The sequence below is a fragment of the Canis lupus genome, chromosome X, assembly GCF_011100685.1.
Source record: "Canis lupus familiaris isolate Mischka breed German Shepherd chromosome X, alternate assembly UU_Cfam_GSD_1.0, whole genome shotgun sequence".
NCBI lineage: Eukaryota > Metazoa > Chordata > Mammalia > Carnivora > Canidae > Canis > Canis lupus.
Window position 1 is genome coordinate 32,100,940 of NC_049260.1, and position 17,883 is coordinate 32,118,822.

The window sequence follows — 17,883 nt, forward strand, 5'->3', positions numbered from 1 at the left end:
CTTACTTCACTCAGCATAATACCCTCCAGTTCCATCCATGTCGAAGCAAATGGTGGGTATTTGTCGTTTCTAATGGCTGAGGAGTATCCCATTGTATACATAGACCACATCTTCTTTATCCATTCATCTTTCGATGGACACCGAGGCTCCTTTCACAGTGTGGCTATTGTGGACATTGCTGCTAGAAACATCGGGGTGCAGGTGTCCCGGTGTTTCATTGCATCTGTATCTTTGGGGTAAATCCCCAACAGTGCAATTGCTGGGTCGTAGGGCCCGTCTATTTTTAACTCTTTGAGGAACCTCCACACAGTTTTCCGGAGTGGCTGCACCATTTCACATTCCCACCAACAGTGTAAAAGGGTTCCCTTTTCTCTGCATCCTCTCCAACATTTGTGGTTTCCTGCCTTGTTAATTTTCCCCATTCTCACTGGTGTGAGGTGGTATCTCATTGTGATTTTGATTTGTATTTCCCTGATGGCAAGTGATGCAGAGCATTTTCTCATGTGCGTGTTGGCCATGTCTATGTCTTCCTCTGTGAAATTTCTCTTCATGTCTTTTGCTCATTTCATGATTGGATTGTTTGTTTCTTTGCTGTTGAGTTTAATAAGTTCTTTATAGATCTTGGAAACTAGGGCTCCACCCTCTTGACTTAATCACCTCCCAAAGGTCTTCTGCCCAAATACCATTATATTGAGGATTAGGTTTCAACATATAAATTTGGAGGTGACATAGCCTGTAGCATGAGGACATTCATTAACTTTTATATATTTTATAACCTCCACACTACTTTTAATTACTTTGGCTTAAAAGCTATATATATCACTCTTAAATATATTTTAACATCTAAAAATATTTACTCATTTAATAATCAATTTCATTATTGAAACTTCCTTTGTGTAGATCAATATATCTATTATATCATTTTCCTTCAGGAAGAAGAAAAGTATACTGTACTCTATGTCTGCTGGTGATGAAATTGTTCTTCTATGTTTGAATTTTTTCTTATTTTGCCTTGTTTTTTTTAAGATTTTTTTAAAGATTTGTATTTATTTATTCATGAGAGACACACACAGAGAAAGAGAGAGAGAGAGACAGAGACAGAGACACAGGCAGAGGGAGAAGCAGGCTCCATGCAGGAGCCTGACGTGGGACTCGATCCCGGGTCTCCAGGATCACACCCTGGGCTGCAGGTGGCGCTAAACCGCTGCACCACCAGGGCTGCCCTTTTTAAGATATTTTTAAAGATGTTTTCTCTGTGCATAGAACTCTAGGATGATAGGTTTTGTCTTTCATTACTTTAAAAAAGATGGCTCCAGGTGCCTGGGTGGCTCAGTTAGTTAAGCATCCAACTCTTGGATTTTCAGCTCAGGTCATAGTCTCGGGGTTGGGAGGTTGAACCCTGTATTGGGCTCTATTCTGGGTAGGAAATCTCATTAAGATTCTCTCTCTTCCTCTGCCCCTCCACCCCCAAAATAAATAAATAAATCTTTTTTAAAAAATGATGGCTCTGGGGTGCATAGGCTGCTCAGTTGTTTAAGCATCTGACTTCGGCTCAGGTCATGATCTCAGGGTCCTGGGATTGAGCCCCACATCAGGCTCCCTGCTCAGCAGGGAGTCTGCTTGTCCTTCTCCCTCTGCCCCTTCCACAGCTCATTCTCTCTCTCTCTCAAATAAATGAATAAAATCTTTATTAAAAAAAGGATGGTTCCATTGTTTTCTCATTTGCATTGTTTTGGAGGAGAGGTATAAAATCACTCTGGTTTTTTTTTTTAACATAATGTGTCCTTTTTTTCCCCTTTGACTGCATTTAAGATGTTCTCTTTATAATTGTTTTGGAGCAAATTGAGTATGATGTGCCATGTTTGTCATTTTTTGTTTCTTGTGGTTGAGGCTTGTTAAACATCCTGAATTTGTGTGTTTATAGTTTCCATCAAGTTTGGGGGGAAATTGCCATAATTTCTTCAGATGTCTTTTCTGCTCTGCATTTTTCTTCTCTTCTTCATAGACTCCAGTTATCCACATATTAGGTCACTTTGAAGTTTAATACAGCTGACTGATGCTATTCTCATTTTAAGTGTTTTTTTCCCCTTTTGTGATGTATTTCATGTCATTTCTCTTGCTAAATCTTAAAGTACAATAATCTTTTTTTCTGCAATATCTGATCTGTCATGAATGCCTTAAAATATAATTTTCACCTCACACTTTGAAATTCTCATCTCTAGAAGTTTGGTTTAGTTTATCTTCCCATATCTCTACTTAATTTTTTGAACATTTGGAATATAGACATTAAAACTGTTCTAATGTCTTCCCCTAATAATTTTAACATCTGTGTCAATTATGGATTAGTTTTGATTGATTGGTTCATCTCTTAATTATGAGAAGCATGTTACTTCCTCTTGCACCCTAGTAATTTATTTTTGGATGTCAGAAATAGTGAATTTTACCCAGGTGGGTACTGGGTAGTTTTGTAAGTATATAAATTTTTTTAAATCAATTTATTTATTTATTTATTTATTTATTTATTTATGAGAGAGAGAGAGCGCAAATGGAGGGGAAGTAGAGGCAGAGGGACAAGCAGACTCCATGCCAAGCACAGAGCCTGATTTGGGGCTCAATCCCATGACCCTGAGATTACAACCTGAACCAAAATCAAGAGTCAGATGCTTAACCAAATGAGCCACCCAGGCACCCCAATAATTATATAAATATTTTTGACACTTGTTTCTACATGCTGTTAAATTGCTTGGAAATGCTCTGATCCTTTTGGGTCCTTTTTAGGTTTGATAGACAGAAACAGAGCAGTGCTCAATCTATGGCAAATGATCCCTTACTATTGAGACAAGACTCTTCCATGTACACTAGCTAATGCCTGTGAATCTTGAGATTTTAAGTCTGGCTAGCGGGAACAATCACTTTTCTAGGCCTGGGATAAGTGCCAGGCACTGTTACTTATAATTTTTTTTAGGTAATTCATTTCTTGGGTAACTTCCTCACCAACACGAGCAGATCAATAATCAGTTGAACAATTGAGATGGGGGTAGGGTCTTAAAGTTTCTGAAGTTCTCTCTCTGCATAAAATTCTACTTTCTGGTCTTGAGAAGTCTACCTACCCATTTTATTCTCCAATGTATCTTACCTTCATCTCCTAAATTTAGAGTGAACATTGGTCTCTGCCTGGGTTCCCCCTCCCTGAGCCATGTCCTAGAAACTCATTAAGTAAGCTGGGGTGACCATAGGGCTCACCTCATTTGTTTTCTATCTCTCAGAGATCAATCTCTACTGCCTGATGTCCAGTGTCTTACAAACTATTGTTTTACATTGCTCCCCACCTCTTTTTTGTGTTGTTTTTGTTTTGAAGGATAAATCTGGACCCTTTCTCTCTATGTTGGCCAGAAGAGAAAATATAATTTACTTTTTGTTTCTTTGCTTTGTCTCTCATGAATTTGGGAAGCTGCTCTTCAAAAATTACCAAAGAATTCTTAACCATCAAATACCTTATGACATTCTTATCCCTGATCTTAATCATTAAAAACTGTGTATCGGGGCGCCTGGGTGGCCCAGTGGTTGAGTGGGTGCTCAGTAGTTGAGTATCTGCTTTTGGCTGGGATCATGATCCTGAGGTCCTGGAATTGAGTCCTACATCAGGCTCCCTACATGGAGACTGCTTCTCCCTCTACCTATGTCTCTGTCTCTCTCTTTGTGTCTCTCATGAATAAATAAATAAAATCTTTTTTAAAAATTGTGTATCATACCTACATTTTTGAAACTTACATTCTTCCTGAAATTTCATACTGTTCTATTTAAATTTTTCTGATGCTTATGATATACATCCCCTTTAAAATATACAATATGAAAAAATAAATATAAATAAATAAATAAAATATACAATATGAATACCAAACACCTCACCCTACTACAGTTATTTTATAATTCTGATCTAGCATAGCTTTTCTTTTGTCATCACCAAAATTCTCCAATACATAAATTACAGATTAGATATCATTCCTCAATTATGGCCTGATAATATGTCTGTTTAAATCTATTTGGTTTTTTATACTTATATTTATCATACATCTGTTAAGTTCTCATTTTATGCCAGACATTGTGCTGGATTCTCAAACTGTTGCAATTAAAAATATAACTACTGGGGCACCTGACTCGCAACTCTTAATCTCAGGGTGTGAGATTGGGTGTGGAGCCTACTTAAAATAAAATAAAATAAATATTTTTTAAAAAACAGAGGCAAATAGGGCAGCCCTGGTGGCGTAGCGGTTTAGCGCCGCCTGCACCCCAGGGCATGATCCTGGAGACCCTGGATGGAGTCCCACGTCAGGCTCCCTGCATGGAGCCTGCTTCTCCCTCTGCCTGTGTCTCTGCCTCTCTCTCTCTCTCTTCTTCTCTCTCTCTCTCTCTGTGTCTCTATGAATAAATAAATAAAATCTTTAAAAAAAGAGGTAAATAAATAAAAGTATAATTACCATGTTTTCCCAGTGATGAAATTCCCATTATTTCTTTGCCAATGAAATCAGCTTTTTTGGGCAGCCCAGGTGGCTCAGCGGTTTAGCGCCGCCTTCAGTCCAGGGCCTGATCCTGGAGACCTGAGATAAAGTCCCACATCAGGCTCCCTGCGTGGAGCCTGCTTCTCCCTCTGCCCGTGTCTCTGCCTCTCTCTGTGTGTGTCTCTCATAAATAAATAAATAAAATCTTAAAAAAAAAAGAAATCAGCTTTTTCATATTAATTATTTTAAAAGTTGTGTCCAACTTTCATCTTTGAGGAAAATCTTTTCTGAGTAAGTATGGAGTGTGGTGTAGGTTAAGATTGCCAGTTGTTGAAATGGAATTAAATGGATCAATACAACTAGGATGAACTAAGATTGGTGGCAGGAGCTAAAGTATGAAGCCAGGAAGTAAAAATGTAAATGAGCAAGAAAATAGGAATGTGGTCTAAGTCTAGAGATCATTGCTTGTTCTGTTTTGTTTGTTTGCTGCATTATGAATCACTGGCAGACAATCTCCACTTAAATACAAGGACAAAGTGATATTTTCAGATGAGGCAAGTAAGACGATTAGTAAGCTCACTAAAGATTATAGCCAGTAATAGGACAAATTCTGATATTCAGATATCTTCAAAAGTTTTATATGTTCCCACTTTGTCAGATGACATACAATTGACCCTTGAACAACTCCAGCCATCCCAGCCCTAAACAACCACTGAGCTACTTTCTGTCTCTTAGATTGCCTAATCTGGACATTTGATATGAATGAAATTGTAGAAGTGTGGTCATTTTTGATTGGCTTCTTTCATTTAGCATACTGTTTTCAATTTTCATCCATATTATAGCATATATTGGTACTTTGTTTCTTTCTATTGTCAAATAATCAATTGTGTGGATATACTAATTCATCAGTTGAACATTTGGGTTATTTCCTTTTTTTTATTATGAATAATGTTGCTTTAAAGATTTATGTACAGGCTTTTACTTTTCTATTTAGTCTTTTGAAATGTATTACTCTTATTTCTCCAGGTTTATTGAAGTATTCTTGATAATTTAAAGTTTTATATATTTAAGGTATACAACTTGATAATTTGCTATACATGTATATTGTAAAACAATCAGCATAGTCAAGCTAATTCACGTATCCAGCTCCTCACATAGTTACCATCTTCTTTTCTTGTGTGTGTTGAGAACACTTAAGATCTACCCTCCTAGCAAATTTCAAATATACTATATGGTGTTGTTGTTGTTGTTGTTGTTGTTTAAAGATTTTATTTATTTATTCATGAGAAACAGAGAGAGAGAGGCAGAGACGTAGGTAGAGGGAGAAGCAGGCTCCCTGCAGAGAGCCTGATGCGGGACTGGACTCAATCCCAGGACCCGGGGATCACGTCCGGAGCCAAAGGCAAATGCTCAACCACTGGGCCACCCAGGTGCCCTACAATATGGCATTGTTAACTGTATTCACAGTGTTGTACATTAGATCTCCTGAATTTATCTTAAATAACTGAAACTTTGTACTCCTTGACAAACAAGCTTCCCATTTCTCCCTTCCCCCCAGGCTCTGACAACCAGAACCACTAGTACTCTCTACTTCTAGGAGTTTGATTATTTTAGATTCTGAATGTAAGTGAAAACATGCAGTATTTGTTTTTCTGCCTCTATTTCACATAGCATAATGTTCTCCAGGTTCATCCATATTGTTGCAAAAGCCAAGATACTCTTTTTTAACTGAATAATATTCCTGTGTGTGTATGCATGTCTGTCTCACATTTTCTTTATCTATTCATCTGTGAGTGGACATTTAATTTGTTTCCATATCTCGGCTATTGTGAATAATGCTGCAGTAAGCCTGGGAGTAAATATATTTCAATATCCCTGTGATTTCATTTCTATTGGATATACATCCCAAAGTAAGATTGCTGGATCATAAGGTGGTTCTATTTCTAATATTTTGAGGAACTTCTGTACTGTTTTCCATAGTGACTATACCAATTTACATTCCTACCAACAGTGCATAAGGGTTTCCTTTTCTCCACATCCTTGCCAACACTTGTTAACTTTTATCTTTCTGATGATAGTGATTCTAGCAGGTATGAGCTCATAACTCATTGTGGTTTTCTGATCTGCATGTCCCTGATGATTAGTGAAGTTGAGCACCCTTTCATATCTGTTGGCCATTTGTATGTCTTCTTTGCAGAAATTCAAGTCTTTTGCCCATTTTTTAATTGAGAGGGGTTTTTTTGTTTTGTTTTGGTATTGAGTTGTATGAATTATATATTTTCGATATTAATCTTTATCAGATATATGGTTTGAAAATATTTTCTCTCATTCTGAAGGTTGCCTTTTCACTATGTTGTTTCTTTCACTTTGCAGAAGCTTTTTTGTTTGATACAACCTCACTTGTCTATTTTTGCTTTTGTTGCCTGTGCTTTGCTGACATACCCAGACTAATGTCAATAACCTCTCCTCTGTGCTTTCTTCTAGTAGTTTTATAGTCTCAGGTCTTACGTTTAAGTCTTAATCCATTTTTAGTTGATTCTTTTTAATATGGTATGAGATAATTTCATTCTTCTGCATGTATGTATCTAATTTTCTCAGCACCATTTATTGAAGAGACTCTCTTTTCCCCCTTGTGAATTCTTGGCACCCTTGTCGAAGATCAGTTGATAATAGATGTATTGATTTATTTCTACGCTCGCTATTCTGTTCCTTTGGTCTATATGTCTGTTTTTATGCTAGTACCATACTACTTTGATTACTATAGTTTTGTAGTATATTTTGAAATTGGGAATTGTGATGGTTCCAGCTTTGTTCTTTCTCAAGATTACTTTGGCTATTTGGGGTCTTAAATTCATTACCACTTGTTTTGTGATCTAATATGTAATCTATACTGGAGAATGTTTTGTGTGCACTTAAGAAGAATGTGTATTCTTCTACTCTTGGATGGTAACTATTCTATATGTCTGTTATGTCTATTTGGTCTATAGTGTTATCAAATCAGCTGTTTATTGGTTTTCTGTTTGGATGTTCTATCCAGTATTATAAGTGGGGCATCAAAGTCCCCTACTATTATTTTATTGCTATCAATTTCTGCCTTTATACCTATCAATATTTGCTTTATGTATTTAAGTTCTCTGAAGTTGATTGCCTATATATTTATAATTATTATATTGTCCTGTTGAATTGACCCTTTTATCATCATGCAATGATTTTCTTTGTATCCAGGGAGTTTTAGACTTAAAGTCTATTTTTTCTGATATGAGTATAGTCACTCCAGAGAGTTTTAGACTTAAAGTATTTTGCCTGATATGAGTATAGTCTCCATAGAGTTTTAGACTTAAAGTATTTTGTCTGATATGAATATAGTCACCCTTGCCACCCTTGATATGAAGAGGGGCAAGCCAGACTGGACAAAGTGAGCAGGACAGCATCCTTTTGAGGTCTACCCTGCAGCCCTGCCTTTTAAAATTATGGTGCTACTCTCCAAGGTCAAGGACAGGAGACTAATGCTCTCCATACTCCCACCACATTCCACCTGGCACCAGCATGCCATTAAAAAAAAAAAAAAATCCATTACATAGAATTAACTACCTTTTTTTCTCCTGTAGCAACATAAATATATGTCCAGTAAATATATATCCATATCAACTAACTCTTAGGAGAGCAGTAAGTTGAAATGACCAAAACATATTACATGAGTTTCATGCTAACAAGGTTTGAGAAGCTGATAGGCTTTTCTGTTTTTTTCATTTTGTTAGTTTAATCACACATTGACTTGCATTTATTAGTTGATGCAGCTCATGTATGTCACAAAATCTAATGGTAAAAAGAACATGCAATGCAAAAATAAATAAATGAACAGAGAAAGGGGAACAGGGACCATCAGAGGAAATATGAGCATGTATTTATCACAGCAATTTGAGATATTCACTTATATCTTCCTGTGGCTGTCATTAGATCAGCACAGAATTCAGTTCAAGATTTGATACCTGGGCATTGTCCTATGTAGTCCTTGCTTCCTCAAATATCAGAAGCTTCTAGTACTCTCAAACTAGAAGTTTTGGAGATCCAAAAGATTTCTCAGATCAGCTTGTATTTACTGATGGGAAATGACCTTTGTCTTCCCTTTTTAAGCATACACATTTTTAAAATAATAGACAATCTAGAGCTATTTCCTTTACCTTTTTGTACCTTTTCTCATATGTAAAATGAAGTGGTTGAAGCAGATTATCTGGCTTTGTAGACCAAAATAATTTAAATCAGGAAGATTGTTTCATAAATGTCTGAAAAATCTCTGTTTAGGGAGAATTTTAAAGCATCTGGTATCTAAGCAGAAACAAAGACCTTTATCCTTCCTTTAAGAACAGAATGAAGATCTTTTATTTTGGAAGTAAACAGACTTTTTAGGAGCTTGGATCAATGCGTTTAGAAAATAATTTCCTCCTCTGTATTAAAGAATTCTTAGTTTCCAGGAAAAGTTGCAGCTGCCTTCCAAAATATAACCCTTTTGCCCCATTATCTCCCAAGAATAGTGCTCTGAGGAATGAGTTATTTGGTCTCCTTTTAAATAGTCACATGAATGTTTCTGATGTGAAAAACAAAGGCAAAAAAATAAAAAACCTTCCTTATACCTTGCAGCCCATTGAGAAGTAATTGAGACAGAGTGATCTTCCTCTGGGAACTCAACTTCCTCAATGTTATTTTTTTTAAGATTTTATTTATTTATTCATAGGCACAGAGAAAGAGAGGCAGAGACACAGACAGAGGGAGAAGCAGGCTCCATGCAGGGAGCCCGACGTGGGACTCAGTCCTGGGTCCCCAGGTTCACACCCCAGGCTGCAGGCTGCGCCGAACTGCTGCGCCACCAGGGCTGCCTAACTTCCTCAATGTTAATACTTAGCTAGAGGCAAAAGGCAACCTTAGCTTGACATTAGCCCAATCTCCATGCACTGTAAGCCTTTTTTTTTTTTTTAATTTTTATGTATTTATGATAGTCACACAGAGAAAGGGGGTGGGGCAGAGACACAGGCAGAGGGAGAAGCAGGCTCCATGCACCGGGAGCCCGACGTGGGATTCGATCCCGGGTCTCCAGGATCGCGCCCTGGGCCAAAGGCAGGCGCCAAACCGCTGCGCTACCCAGGGATCCCCCTGTAAGCCTTTAATATATAAAAATGCCTTTGAAAATTTTCTTTACCTGTACCCTCCCCCCACCAAGATACATGTTAGCAGTCATCCTCCAAGCACATGGCCCGCTGATATACATCTGAAGGGTCTCATGACTAAAGTTTTACTAGACAGTAGTAAATGACCTTATCCTAATAGCAGCTAGCCTAAGGTGCTGGGATCCTTGCTTCCAAATTCCTTAGATACTTCTCCCCTCCCAACTTGAAAGTTTATAATTAGTCACTCCTCACAACCCCAGTGCAGCTCTTTCTGCCCACAGGTACTGTCCCCAGGCTTTAATAAAACCACCTTTTTTTGCACTGAAGACGCCTCAAGAATTCTTTCTTGACCATGTCCTTGCAGACCCCAACATTTCACATCAGTTTCTTTTCAATTTTTGTTTTGTTTTTCTAGCCAAACAGTAATTGAATGAGGTAGTCATTTATCTGCAGTTCAGTATCTCCCCCACCCCCTGTCCAGCCTTGTACTCCTGCCCAGATCTTGATTTCCTTAGAGAGTGAGGGAAGAGGGGAGCTAAAGAGAATCCTAATATGCACTGAAGAAGAAAACAAGTGAATCTTCTTTTTGATTTTGTCATTGATATACAGAGTGCATGCATTAACATGCATATGTAGATATATATGTAGATATATATAGCACGTCTTCTTTATCCATTTATCTGTCAATGGACATTTAGGTTGCTTCTATATCTTGGCTTTTGTAAATAATGCTGCAGTAATGCCCCAGTACATGGGGATGCATGTATATCTTTAAATTAGTGTTTTTGTGTTCTTTGGGTAAATATTCAGTAGTAGATTACTGGATCATATGGTATTTCTATTTTTAATTTTTTGAGGAACCTCCATACTGTTTTCCACAGTGGCTACACCAAATGACATTTCCACCAAAAGTGCAAGAGGGTTCCTTTTTCTCCACATCCTCACCAACACTTGTTATTTCTTATCTTTTTCATATTAGCCATTCTAACACTGGTCAGAATAAGTAAGTAAGGTGATACCTTATTGTGGTTTTGATTTGCATTTCCCTGATGATTGAGTGATTTTGAGCATCTTTTCATGTGTCTGTTGGCCATGTGTATGTCATCTTTGGAAAATGTCTATTCAGGTCCTCTGCCCACTTTTTTAAGTGGAGTATTTGTTTTTTGATGTTGAGTTGGAAAGGTGTTTTGTATGTTTTGGATATTAACCCCTTATCAGGTCTATCATTTGCAAATATTTTCTCCCATTCAGTAGGTTGCCATTTTGTTTTGTTGATAATTTCCTTTGCTGTACAAAAGCTTTTGTTTTGGTGTAGTCTCAGTTTATTTTTGCTTTTGTTAACCTTTGCCTGAGACATAGATCTTGAAGAATATTGCTATGGCTGATGTCCAAGAAATTACTGCTTATGTTCTCTTGTAGGAATTTTCTAGTTTCGGGTCTCACATTTAGTTCTTCAATCCATTTTGAGTTTATTTTTGTGTTTAGTATAAGAAAGTAGTCCAGTTTCATTATTTTGCATTTAGCTATCCAGTTTTCCCAACAACATTTATTTTAAAAACTCTTTTCCCATTATATATGCTTGCCTCCTTTGCCATAGATTAATTGACCATATAAGTATGGGTTTGTTTCTGGGCTTTGTGTTTTGTTCTTTTGATCTAGGTGTCTAGTTTTGTGCCAGTACCATACTGTTCTGATTACTATAGCTTAGTAGTATATCTTGAAGTCCGGAATTATGATAACCTCCAGCTTTGATCTTCTTTCTTAAGATTCTTTGCTATTTGGAGTCTTCTGTGGTTCCATACAAATTTTAGAATCATTTGTTCTAGTATTGTGAAAAATACTGTTGTTATTTTGATAAAGATCACAATTGAATCTGTAAATTGCTTTGTTTAGTATGGACATTTTAACAATATTAATTCAGACTCTTATTTCTGAGAATGGAGTTTAAATAAACAGAACAAGTCATTTCATTTTATGGTTATGTGATTTTTACTTGAGTTTGGACATTTAAGTATCTCAAGGCATTTTTTTTAAAAAGATTTATTTATTTATTTATTTATTTATTTATTTATTTATTTAGAGAGAGGCAGAGACACAGGCAGAGGGAGAAGCAGGCTCCACACAGGAAGCCTGACATGGGACTTGATCCCAGGGCTCCAGGATCACACCCCAAGCTGCAGGCAACACTAAACCACTGTGCCACCAGGGCTGCCCATCTCAAGGCATTTTAAAAAGTAGGTACGTTGGCTTAAACGTATTTGGGGAACAAATTAGTGCCAATTCTAATTGTCAACCATCATGTGCAAAAGATATTCATGCAAAAATAGCAGAAAGTCTAGAAATTAAAAGGCTAAAGAAAATTCACAATGACTGCAGAGAGTTCCCAGATGTCAAAATCTGGGCTTCTGTGTAGTCAGGATAATGCAAATCATTGAAGTTTCACTTTTGTATTACATCTATTATATCACGGGTCCCTTGGTTAAGAAAACGTTTGCACATGATCACTTCTAACTCAGTGTGCCTTCTGTAGATGTTTACCACCAGGCAAGTCTTTATGGGAGCAACTGCACAAATTTGTTACACTTAAGCACTCTCATCTCTTCAGTCTAGCCCAAGGCCCTTAACCTAAGCAACACAGTGTACCTGAAACCAGTGCTGTCAAGGAATATGTCAAGATAAAGAAGCAAACTGCTGTTAATCTGTTGCTTTCTGGGGCAGCCCAGGTGGCTCCGCAGTTTAGCTCCGCCTTCTGCCCAGGGCCTGATCCTAGAGACCCAGGTGGAGTCCCGCATCGGGCTCCCTGCATGGAGCCTGCTTCTCTCTCTGCCTGTATCTCTGCCTCTTTGTCTCTGTGTGTCTCTCATGAATAAATAAAATCTTAAAAAAAAAAAAAATCTGTTGTTTTCTGATTCCACTGCCCTCCTAGTTCTTAAAATCCCTGACCTATGGCCATGCTTCTTATCTGGTTTACTTCCCTTTAGTCTCTTTCTTACCCCTCCAATAAATCCTTCATACTGACTTGAGTGGTAGTACATCTTTCCAGAACCAAGACTCATGACATTCTTTCTTCTTTGGATTTCTGCATCTAGAAAAAAATCTAGCTTCTGAGCTGGGCATTCAAAATCTTCCACATCTTCTCTTGACCTGCATTTCAACTTCATCTTTTTCATTCCCTGTGTTCTGGCCTTGCTGTTATAGTAACTATCTCTGAAAATGTCCTGTTTTCACCTTCTTTCTGGGTCGAGTTCAATTTGCTTCTCAGCCTAACTGCTAACCTGCATCCCTTCATTGCCATATCTGATGAAAGAGTCCTACCCATCCTTCATGACCTTGCTGAAAATAATTTTTCTCACAAAAGCCTCCTAGATCCCTGAAGTTGGAAATAAACTATTTTTGACTATATTTTCAGAAACTTTGTACCTTTTTTGGTGAACTCCTTAAGAGCTGACGTTTTGATGTTATTACTAGCACCTCCCTCTCACTAGATGATGAATGTCTTAGAGTTTTAAACTGTGCCTTAATTATCATTGTGTCCCCCAAAGTACTTAGTACAGTGGCAGATATTCAGGAAACATTTGGTGAAAGCATAATGTAAGATTACAGCAAGAATATTACACAAGTAACATCCAGGACATAATATTGAACATTTTGTTAGTTTTAACAATGACATTATATCTGGCCATATTTGTGAGACTATTTGGCACTAAAGACCATGGTAGATAAAACATCTATATCCACTTTACTGAAAATAGCCATTATTTATAATAAATATTTAATGAGATGGTCAAATGGTGGGGGGGAGGGAGCCAACATTGGCATCGAATGTAGAATTTGACATTACCCAGATATAAAATTAATTTGTTGTACATGATTATTGAAAGTCAGTATTTCTACCATTGTGTAACATATTTTTAGCTCATTGGTCAAGAGTTCTGCCTTGTTCATTTTTGGAATACTCTCCCTCCATACCATAGCAAATAAGCCAGAAAGAGTTAGTAAAGTGCACTGATAACTATGCCCTGGTGGCTCAGCGGTTTAGCGCCGCCTTCAGCCCTGGGCATGATCCTGGAGACCCCAGATCGAGTCCCATGTTGGGCTCCCTGCGTGGAGCTTGCTTCTCCCTCTACCTGTGTCTCTGCCTCTCTCTCTCTCTCTCTCTCTGTGTGTCTCTCATGAATAAATAAAATATTTTTTAAAAACTGTAATTTATTTATCATTTTATCATATTCAGAGCACCTTAACATATTTTAGGTCATTTAATATTTCTAAAATCTCTGCAAAGAAGAACTTGTCTCCTTTCTATAAATGAGGAATCTCAAGCTGAGACAGTTTAAAATGTCTCAGATCTAAAAGTCAGCAAGTGGTAGAATCAGGTTCAATCCAGATTTTCTGGCTCAAAATAGCTAAGCCTACCTTGGATAAGAGAATGTAGGTGAGTCATTCTATAGATATATCATTTGTGGTCCATCCCTAGACCCAATCAAAATCTTGGCATATTCCTGAAATATGTCTAACTTTGAAAAAGTAGTTGCAATGACTAGATTTTTCTGTATAAACCAATTTATTTATTTGTGTTTTAAAACACATATATTACCCTGAAAAATATCTATGAACATTTTCCAAGATTAGTGTAGTCTATTCTCTGAAAGAAAAAAAAATTATATCAGAGCTTGTTGGAAGTCCAAAATGAGGGATTTGAAGTCAATGTAAGTCTTTTTATTAATTAACTTGACCTTCAAGAAAAGTTCAGGAGGGATCCCTGGGTGGCGCAGCGGTTTGGCGCCTGCCTTTGGCCCAGGGCGTGATCCTGGAGACCCGGGATCGAATCCCACATCAGGCTCCCGGTGCATGGAGCCTGCTTCTCCCTCTGCCTGTGTCTCTGCCTCTCTCTCTCTCTCTCTGTGACTATCATAAAAAATAAATAAATAAATATTAAAAAAAAAAAAAAAGAAAAGTTCAGGAAGAACTTTCTTTATTCTCCTCCCCTCCTCCCCACCCTTTTAAAAACATTTTCTCCTCTCTCTAAATACCAAAGAAAGGTTTCTTTTCTTTTCTTTTCTTTTCTTTTTTTAAGATTTTATTTATTTATTCATGAGAGACACAGAGAGAGAGAGGCAGAGACACAGGCAGAGGGAGAAGCAGGCTCCATGCAGGGAGCCCGATGCGGGACTTGATCCCAGGACTCAAGGATCACGCCCTGGGCTGAAGGCAGGCGCCAAACCGCTGAGCCACCCAGGGATCCCCAAAGAAATGTTTCTAAGGAGTTCCACCTTTGAAAACAGCCTGCCTGGGTCCTTTTGCTCTGTCTTGTCCCTTATGCAGAACCATCCATGTCTTTGTCTTCATGATCCTTTTTTTTTTAGTTTGTTTACTTAAGTAGTCTCTACTTAGGACTCAAGCTCACAACCCCTAGATCAAGAGTCAGCTGACTGAGCCAGCTAGGCTCCTGCCTTCATGATCCTTGTAGTCACTGTTTCTCAGGGAGTTTTCCATTTGCTGTCTTTTTGTCCTCCTGAAGGGACCTAGTGAGTCATTAAATGCCCTCTGTCTGTTTCTGCAAAGTTACCTGTATTTCCCAAGTCAAAATCTGTATATGTGGTTTGACAAATACAGACATACTCTTCAAAACAAGGGAAAGGATATTTAAATTGGGATTGTCCCAAATCCTTTGAATGTACAGACACCGTATCTATCTATATATATTTTGTGTTCTTTTATTCTGTAGCTCTGACTTACCTTCAGATGACAAGAGAGAAACACGGACAGCCTCATTCCTAACTAGATATGTTATTTAATTCTATTATTTATTCTTATTCATAATGCCTCTCTGAAAATCCTCTTGACAAATATAGATTGGCTAATTTCGAAGTGTCTCAGAAGTATGTTATCATTTTCTGTAGAATAATCTTTATCCCAAGTGTTGCACATAGCATTCAACAAATATTTGTTGACTGAATTAATAAACGACTTGAAACAAAGCTGAGTTTATTTTAACTGTGGCACAAACATACTCTTAGTGGCACACTCCAAAGCCCAGAGAATCGCCAACAGAGAATTGCTAATATTCTTCTGTTGACCATCGTCTGATACTTGATGTGTGCCATAAAGGTGAAGTAAAAGCTAAACCTGACTGAATTTTCCTGATACTGCCTCTGTTTCCATTCTGCATATCTTTTTCTAATTACCACAGATAATTCAGCCCCACTCTTATTTGGTAGAGACCACTTGGATATTGGGAATTTCCTACTATGTGCCTTTTAAAAAAAATTAAGTTATTTTTATTAAGTTATGAAAGCCTCTCAGTATCTGTATTTTCTCTTCAGAATGACTGGTTCTTTTTTTTTTTTTTAAGATTTTATTTATTTATTCATGAGAGACACAGAGAGAGAGACAGAGACAGGCAAAGGGAGAAGCAGGCTCCATGCAGGGAGCCTGATGTGGGACTCGGTCCCAGAACTCCAGGATCACACCTGGAGCGGAGGCAGACGCTCAACTGCTGAGCCACCCAGGCATCCCCTTGCTATGTATCTTTATCATTGTAAACATACAAAGACTCAAGGTGCTTTTGTTTTATAACTTAAATCTGTAATGTCCAAATGCTGACATATTTTTCTATGCACTGAGTGAACTAAAAGTTTACCTGAAATTCAAGATATGACCCTAGGAATGAAAAGATAGCCTTTATAAGAGACAGAAGCACATTCTCATCCTGTTACCTGCATAGAAGGTTGATCAGATTGTTTCCAAGCCTAAAAAGAGGGTAAATACTAACCTGGTTCACTGTGAAGTATAAAGTAAATTAAAACTGTCAGTAGATATTTTATGACAGCAGGGAACTCTGTGGATTCTTAGTACCTACTCTGTGGATTCCTAGTACTTTGTTGTTGGGCAACCAGACACTGTGCAGTCTAAATTTGAGTTTTTCCTTGCTCCTTTCATTCCTCTAGTAAGTATGCCAGATTATAAATGTTATAGTCACAGAAATTCTAGATTGGCTACCTACATTACAGGGTTGAGCTAGCTGGAAATCATGATCCTGTTGCTTTACCTTGTGAATGATGGGATGATGTTGGGCCTGGGACTGGCCATTTTCTGCATAATCTCCACGGTCTTGATTCCATGCTCCTTCCTTAGGCTTTTGCACGAGTCTTTAGTGATGGCAAGAAGGTAACCAAGATGAAGGGACACCAAAGGAGGTCAGGAGTGGGCCTTCCAAGCAGAGGGAGGAGCAGAAAATTTCAGGGGGAGGAACAGCAGAGAATGTTGGGGAAATTGTAAACAGTTATGTTACTTTTGTGACAAGACATGAAATGGGAGCAGATGAGGCCTGACACGTGGGCCAGGCAGGGCCTAGAAGGGCGTGGTGCCACCTCACCTAGGACAGGGAGCCACTCAGGCAGAAGCCCCGGATGGTACTATTAGATTTACACTTACCTGCATGGCTGGGGCAGCTGTGTGGAGGGTGACCTTGAAAAGAACTATACTAGAAGAAGGAATTGAAATTTGGAGGTGGCATGGAAACCCACAAAAAGAGATCACTGGAGCCTAAAGGAAGGTAACAGAAATGGGGAGGACAGGCTGAATTTGAGCGGTATTTCTGGGCAGGGGCAGAGCTGCTTGATGTGGAAGTTCCACAGATCTGAGGAGGAAAGAAACAGTTCCTTCCACAGGTTCCACAGTTGTGGAGGGCATGTGTGGCAAAATGATGGTTGTTTGCATCTTGGACTGACAATTCAGGAAGAGGAGAAGTAGGTCCCTTCTTTATCTGTATTTTTAAAACAAACATAAATTTACAGTATTTATAGACATCCTTCCTCAAGGGTCGAGTAGCTGGAAGCCGGTGAATGGGGTGTGGGAGAAGTTGGGTCCAAGGCCTGGTGAAACACCCACTGGTAAATATCTGACAGTCAGAAGTAGAACTGTGGAGCTTCCAGAAATACTAGACCTAGGAGCTACCAGCTCCCAAGTAGTAGTCGAAACTGTGAGAGTGAATTTACCTACCCAGGCAGTGTGTGACAACAGGAGAGCATGGGGCTTGGTAGAAGTTTAATAAGTTTAATAATGTCTATGTCTCTATCCAGGGTCTCCAGGATCACGCCCTAGGCTGCAGGCGGCGCTAAACTAGCGCCTGCCTTTGACCCAGGGCATGATCCTGGAGTCCCGGGGTCAAGTCCCACATCAGGCTCCCTGCATGGAGCCTGGTTCACCCTCTGCCTGTGTCT